An 8,060-nucleotide genomic window follows, 5' to 3' on the forward strand; every position below is an offset into this window, starting at 1 on the left:
GTGCTTGCCTTGGCAGTATATATACTGAAATGGAAGTGATAGAGATTATCACAGCCCCTGAGCAAGGATGACACACAAATCTGTGACTTGTTCCACATTTTTTGGGTGAAATAGATAAAGGGGATTGAGAGTACACATCTCTTTCTTTTTAAAGGTTTTATTTATTTATTTAAGAGAGAAGGAGCATGAGCTAAGGGTCGGGGGTGGGAGGGCAGGCAAAGAGAGAAGCAAACTCCTGCTGAGCAGGGAGCCTGACTTGGGGCTGGATCCCAGGAGCCTGAGATCATGATATGAGCCAAAGGCAGATGCTTCACCAACTGAGCCACTGGGCTCCCCCAGAATACACATATCTTGATGAGCACTGAGAATCATGGGGCACCTGGGTGGCTCAGCGGTTGAGCATCTGCCTTCCACCCAGGGCGTGATCCTAAAGTCCCGGGATCAAGTCCCACATAGCATCCTTTTCCCTCTGCCTGTGTCTCTGCCTTTCTCTCTCTCTCTGTGTCTCTCATGAGTAAATAAATAAAATCTTTAAAAAAAAAAGAATTGTTGAACCATTATATTGATTCTAATATAATTAAACTAATATAACACTGGGTGTTGACTATATTTGAATTTAAAAAAGAATTACGGCAGAAAAGTAAATAAATTAAAAAATAGAATAAAATAAAATAAATAAAGCAGAAGTCACAAACTACAGATGGTGAGCCAAAATGTTTTTGTATGGCCTGTGAGCTAAGGATAATTTTTACATTTTTATTTATTTTTATTTTTAAAAATATTTTATTTATTTATTCATGAGAGACAGAGAGAGAGAGAGAGAGAGAGAGAGGCAGAGACACAGGCAGAGGGAGAAGCAGGTTTCCGCAGGGAGACTAATGTGGGACTTGATCCCAGGACTCCAGGATCATGCCCTGAGCTGAAAGCAGATACTCAATTGCTGAGCCAACCAGATGTCCCAATTTTTACATTTTTTAATGCTTGGAGAAAAAAGATTTTTTTTTCTTTTTATTTCTTTTTAAGATTTGAGAGAGAAGAGAGAGAGAGCAACTGAGTGAGCACAAGCAGGGGTGAAGGGCAGAGGGAGAGGGAGAAGCAGACTTCTGAGGAGGGAGCCCCATGCGAGGCTCCATCCCTGGACCCTGAGATCATGACCTGAGCTGAAGGCAGACGCTTAACCAACTGAGCCACTGAGGCACCCCCCAGAAGAATATTTCTCGACATGTGAAAATTACATAAAACTCAATTTTCCATGTCTACCGAGCTATGTTGGCAGATCAGCACACTCAGTCATGTAGGTATTAGGTGTGGCTGCTTTTGTTGGTAGAGTTGAGCGGCTGCAACAAAGTCTGGATGGTCTGGGAAGCCAAAACTATTTCCTCTCTGGCCCTTTACAGAAAAAGTTTGCAAAATCCTGGTCTAGAGCCCTCTGAGCGCCCAGGCTGCTTTGCAGAACAGGGCCAGACATATGGAAAGCGTTCTTAGGGCACACCTTGGGCCTCCTGGGGCCAGCTCCCGTGCTGTCCATGTCCCATGCTGCTGGAGGAGGGCAGACCTGGTGGCTGGCCTCGGTGTCCGCCTGCCTACACGCTGCGCCGTGGTGGGGTCATTTAGTTTCTGTTCTCACTGCCTACTCGATCATGGCCTCTCGGCTAAGCCTGTCAACAGGGAGACCGATTAGTGCCAATTTCTATGTGAAAGGTGTTTCCTTAAGGCAAGACTTGAGATCACCACCTCATTTCACACCAACAATTCAGGGTCACAAGGTTAACCCGGGTTAGATTTAAACCAGGGCTTAAAAAGGGAAAGGCAGCCCCTCTTACCAATCCTTAGAGCTCTCCAGACTCCTTAGGAAAAAAGTGTCAACGAATTCACCTCATTTACCAGATGGGGACCTAACACTTCAGGGGTAAACAGCCAACAGACCCCGCAAATTTAATATCCCTCTACAAGATTACCCTCAGATTTTCCACAGACGTTTATGTTAAAACTTTATTAGAGCCATATGCAGCAATCCATTTCCTTGGAATTCAAGAGCACCAGATAGCCGGGCTTTCACTTTAGAGTTCTGAATTCTTTAAGAAATCAGAAACCCACCCACCTCTGAGGGCCAGTGTGTTCTCAAAGCACATTTCTTACAAGTGCATGAGGGGAAAGATGCATTTATAGGCAAACTTGTTTTATGCTAGATTGTCTACGATTTTACTGTACATAAATTTGTATGTATATGTTAGAATATTTTATTTTATTTTTTTAAAGATTTTATTCATCCAATCATGAGACACAGAGAGAGAGGCAGAGACACGGTCAGAGGGGGAAGCAGACCCCCTGCAGGGAGCCTGATGTGGGACTCAATCTTGGGACTCCAGGATCACGCCCCCTGGTGGAAGATAGGCACTAAACTGCCGAGCCACCCAGGCGTCCCAGAATGTTTTAATAAGATGGGCAGAGCAAAACCTTTGGTGGATCGTTTCATAAAGAATATCTCTTTTTTTCTTTTTTGAGAACTCATAGTTTATTATTCAAAAGAATCTCACGATCTTTTCAAGTTGAAATGCCATTCATATAATTGTTCATTCCAAATTGAACGACTCCATGGCATTCAAAATGGAATGATTTTTTTTAAATTTTTTTATGATAGTCAGTCATACAGAGAGAGAGAGAGAGAGAGAGGGAGGCAGAGACATGGGCAGAGGGAGAAGCAGGTTCCATGCACCAGGAGCCTGACGTGGGATTTGATCCCGGGTCTCCAGGATCACGCTCTGGGCCAAAGGCAGGTGCCAAACCGCTGCGCCACCCAGAGATCCCTGGAATGATTTTTTTATGCCTATGTAGCCTTTTCTCATTTGCCTAAAATTTCACTTATATTTTGAATAGTAACAGTACATACACGCCTAGTGTCTCTGTTCCTCAAATGAATTTTTTTTTAAGGATTTTATTTACTCATGAGAGACACACACAGGGAGAGAGAGACAGAGAGAGAGAGAGAGACAGAGACACAGGCAGGGGGAGAAGCAGGCTCCATGCAGAGAGCCCAATGTGGGACTAGATCCCAGGTCTCCGGGATCAGGCCCTGGGCTGAAGGTGGCACTAAACCGCTGAGCCACCCAGGCTGCCCCCTCAAATGAATTTGAAGACAAGATTTGTTTTTTAAGTCAATAAATAGTACCTCTTGGATATTCAAATTGCCAAATGATGATGAGAAGTAAACCACACTGGGAAACAACAGGAAAATAATTCTTCTTAACTGATTACAATCACTCAGAAAGAAAATTAGCTGGGTTTTCTAGGATGTAAACATTTCATTGCAGATATTAATATCTCCCAAACAACCTTCCCCAAACCACATACTGGTTTGTTTTTTTTTTTTTAATACCTTTATTCTTTTTGAAAAACAGCATATCTCAATATTAAAAATAAAAGCTAAAAAAATTTCACTTGAAATTTTACCACCCAGAAATGATCATCTTTGGCCAGGTGAAAATTTTTCTAGGTAGATATATAGGCAGAAAGAAATAATTTTAGGAAAATAGAATCATATATCAAATGAAAAATATTAGACTTAGTTTCAGGAAGATGTGTAAGAGACACACTTTCCCCTATTCTTCCCATTTAGTGTAACTAAAAACCTTGGGATAGATAGATATACTTACATATCTGAAAGGTGGATAGAGGGCAGCCCCGGTGGCACAGCGGTTTAGCGCCGCCTGCAGCCCAGGGCATTATCCTGGAGACCCCGGATCAAGTCCCATGTCAGGCTCTCTGCATGGTGCCTGCTTCTGCCTCTCTCTCTCTCTCTCTCTCTCTCTTTCTCTCTCGGTCTCTATGAATAAATAAATAAAATCTTAAAAAAAAGAAAGGTGGAGAGAGGCAGACTGGTAGATCCACTGGCTAGGAATTTAGGGACTCAAGATTGAGTCCTCACTGGTTGGTTCCCTGGGTTTTCTCTTTGCTTCTTATATCCCAAACTGAATACTAAAGAAGCCAGCAATCTAGAAATGCCAATGGGCAGAGACAGAACTAACACTTAAGAAAAGCTGGCTTTCTCTACCTAAGGGAATAGAAAGGGTCAGCCTAGCAAGACGGATACTTTAACACAATAGTCATTCAACTCGGGCCAACCGTCATGGGAAAACTGTGATGGCAATGCCATCTCCCCAGCAAAGGCCAATTAGAGAGCCTAGACTTCCACGCTTGCCAGGCTGTAGTGATGTGTTCCAGCTCACTCCTCACCCCAACCCCTTGCAGGGTCAGTGAAGATGGCAAGAGGAGCTCGGACTTCCACCTGCACCCACCATGGTGTCAGAGGAGGCCAGGTGGACATGAGGACTTCCACCATAGCTCAGCAGTAACAAGGCCACCCCCTTCTCGGCGTCCGTGGAAGCCACATGGAAAGCACTAACAAGATGCTCCACCACTTTCAGGCCTAATGGACAGCCTGAACCCTGCCCCGCATCCCCACCTAGAAGTAACGACTCCTCCTCCCTTCTCCCTCCACTGTCAAAGGAGCAAGAGTAAAAATCCAGGACTTCCACTCAATCTGGCAATAACAAGATGGCACTCCTCGTCACCCACTGGAGTGGTGTCAGAGGTCAGAGGTCTGCGTGTTGTCTGCTAAAGTGCAAAAAAAATTTTTTTTAAAGATTTTATTTATTTATTCATGAGAGACACAGAGAGAGAGAGGCAGAGACACAGGCAGAGGGAGAAGCAGGCTCTATACAGGGAGCCCGATGTGGGACTTGATCCCGAGTCTCCAGGATCACACCCTGGGCCAAAGGCAGCGCTAAACTGCTGAACCACCGGGGCTGCCCTCTCATTACAATTTAAAAAGCATTCATTTTGGGCAGGGGGTGGGTGGTGGTTAAGGTATCTATATGAGTTGAAGGATTTTTTTTTTTTTTTTTTAAGTAAGCCTTAAGTAGGCTCCACAGAGACGTCTGGGTGGCCCAGCAGTTGAGTGTCTGCCTTCAGCTCAGGGTGTGATCCTGAGGTCCCAGGATCGAATCCCACATCGTGCTCCTTGTGTGGAGCCTGCTTCTCCCTCTGCCTGTGTCTCTGCCTCTCTCTCTCTCTCTGTCTCTCATAAATAAATAAATAAAATCTTAAAAAAAAATTAAGTAAGCTCCACAGTTGTAGAGCTCAACATGAGGCTTGAATTCACAACCCTGAAATCAGGACCTGAGCTAAGATCAAGAGTTGGACACTTAACCAACTGAGCCACCCTGACAGGAAGGATGTCAAGTAAATTTATTGTGGTGATTTTTCACAATGTATGTAAGTCAAGTTATTGTGCTCTACACTTTAAGATTATATAGTGCTGTATGTCAATTACATTTCAATAAAACTGAAAAAAAAAAGGGACGCCAGGGTGGCTCAGTAGTTGAATGTCTGCCTTTGGCTAGGGCGTGATCTTGGGGTCCCAAGACTGAGTCCCACATCAGGCTTCCTGCATGGAGCTTGCTTCTCTCTCTGCCTATGTCTCTGCCTCTCTCTCTCTCTCTCTCTCTCTCTGTATCTCTCATGAACAAATAAATAAAATCTTTAAAAAATAAATAAAACTAAAAAATTTACAGATTAAAAAATATATTAACATAAATAAAAAGCTCAGTGGATGACCCAGCAATTCCACTCCCAGGTATATAACCCAAATAAATCAAAACATCAGTTCACACAAAAACTTGTTACATGAATTTGCAGGCAGCATTATTCATAACAACCAAAAAGTAGACACAATCCAAATGTCCCTCAATTGAATGAATGGATTATCGAAATAATGTGTATCTATACACTGAAGTATTATTCATCAAAAGAAATGAAGTCCTAATACATGCTACAACATGGAGGAAACTTGGTAACATTACACTAAGTGTTAAAGAAGCCATACATAAAAGGCCATAAATTATTATTTCATTTATATGAAATGTTCACAAGAGGCAAATCCATAAAGAGTAGATTAGTGGTTGCAGGGGCTTGGGAAGGAGAGGGATGGGGAGTGACTGCTAATGGGTTTCTCTTTAGGATAATAAAACTGTTCTGGAATTTGATAGTGATGTTGGTTGTGCAACTCTGAGTATACTAAAAACCACTGAATTCTACATTTAATTTAAAAATGTTGGGCAGGGGATCCCTGGGTGGCGCAGCGGTTTGGCGCCTGCCTTTGGCCCAGGGCGCGATCCTGGAGACCCGGGATCAAATCCCATGTCAGGGTCCCGGTGCATGGAGCCTGCTTCTCCCTCTGCCTGTGTCTCTGCCTCTCTCTCTCTGTGACTATCATAAATAAATTAAAAAAAAAAAAAGAAATAGTTAAAAAAATAAATAAATAAAAAAATAAAAATGTTGGGCATCCCCGGTGGTGCAGCGGTTTAGCGTCACCTGCAGCCCAAGGTGTGATCCTGGAGACCGGGGATCGAGTCCCACGTCAGGCTCCCTGCATGGGGCCTGCTTCTCCCTCTGCCTGTGTCTCTGCATATCTCTCGTGTGTGTGTGTGTGTGTGTGTGTGTGTGTGTGTGTCTCATGAATAAAAAAAAATATATATATATGTTTTGGGTGCACCTGGGTGGCTCAGTGGTTGAGTGTCTGCCTTCAGTTCAGGGTGTGATCCCGGGGTCCTGGGATAGAGTCCCACATTGGGGTCGCCATAGGAAGCCTGCTTCTCCCTCTGCCTGTGTCTCTGCCTCTCTGCCTTTCTCTGTGTGTCTCTCATGAATAAATAAAATATCTAAAAATAAATAAATTTTTAAAAAAAATTTTTTATTTTTATTTTTTAAAGATTTTACTTATTTATTAATGGGACACACACACACACACAGAGAGAGAGAGAGAGAGAGAGAGAGAGAGAGGCAGAGACACAGAAGGAGAAGCAGGCTCCATGCAGGGAGCCCCATGTGGGACTCCTAGACCTCCAGGATCCCGGGACTCCAGGATGACGCCCTGGGCTGAAGGGAGGTGCTCAACCACTGAGCAACCCAGGCATACTGAAGAGGGGACTTTTTTTCTACTTAGCTGCTTTGATACCTGGGGAGCCTCCCTTTGTTATCTCAAATGCCCTTTCACCAAATCTGCTATTTGCTTTCTCTATGAATACATCTTCTTTCAGCTCTCAGAAATCAAGAGGATTGGTGCAAACAATTTGTGTCAGACCCTCTACCTATGACCCCCACAGTACCTCTTCCACCCATTTCACCCCTAGGCCTCCTTCTTAAGTAAGCAGCTAAACCAAAGATCATACGAATGGTAAGGATGGCTTGCCTTATTCCCAGCTCTGCTTCTTGGACAGAAACTGGGTCTCCACAAGAATATTCTCTACGTCTCCAGTGACCCATCCTTAATATTTTATTTGATTGCTCTAACCAAGTTTATTCCTTTAAAGACTCTGGCACTGAAACACCTGGGTGGCTCAGTGGTTGAGTTCCTGCCTTTGGCCCAGGGCATGATCCTGGGGTCCTGGGATTGAGTCCCTGCATGGAGCTTGCTTCTCTTCTCTCTGCCTGTGTCTCTGCCTCTTTCTCTCTGTGTCTCTCATGAATAAATGAAATCCTTAAAAAAAAAAAAAGACTCTGGCACTTGTGGAAAAGATACAAATTGTTCAAGGTCAAAGAAGTGAAGTGTCAACTTTCAACCCGCACTCTCACAATAGTTGTGACTGTTCTTTCACTGGAGAAGGGAGGTTTCCCTCTATTTAATTATTTTTGTATTTTTAGTGGGTTTTAATAGAGTATAATGAGCAAATATGACTTTATTTCACCATTTCAAATTCAATATGCCATTCGCCAACCCAAATGTTTGGGACAGCCCCTTGTTAGGCATCCGGAATGAAGATGTCTGCCCTCTTAGCTTTCATTCAACCACTTTTCACTTTCAAACATTTTTTTTATTTTTTTAAGATTTTATTTATTTATTCATTAGGGACACACAGAGAGAGAGGGGCAGAGACACAGGCAGAAGGAGAAGCAGGCTCCACGCAGGGAACCTGACGTGGGACTCGATCCCCGGTCTCCAGGATCACACCCCAGGCTGCAGGCGGCGCTAAACCGCTGCGCCACCAGGGCTGCCCAATAAA

General features: G+C 43.7%; 1 non-coding gene across 1 annotated transcript; it reads left to right on the top strand.

Moving 5' to 3' along the window:
- Window positions 1-102, top strand: LOC129510011 (U6 spliceosomal RNA). Its single transcript, XR_008664470.1, has one exon. It is a non-coding gene; the product is annotated as a U6 spliceosomal RNA (small nuclear RNA).
- The last annotated feature ends 7,958 nt before the right edge of the window (window positions 103-8,060 follow it).

The sequence above is a fragment of the Nyctereutes procyonoides genome, unplaced genomic scaffold (assembly GCF_905146905.1).
Source record: "Nyctereutes procyonoides isolate TBG_1078 unplaced genomic scaffold, NYPRO_anot_genome, whole genome shotgun sequence".
In the NCBI taxonomy this organism is placed as follows: domain Eukaryota; kingdom Metazoa; phylum Chordata; class Mammalia; order Carnivora; family Canidae; genus Nyctereutes; species Nyctereutes procyonoides.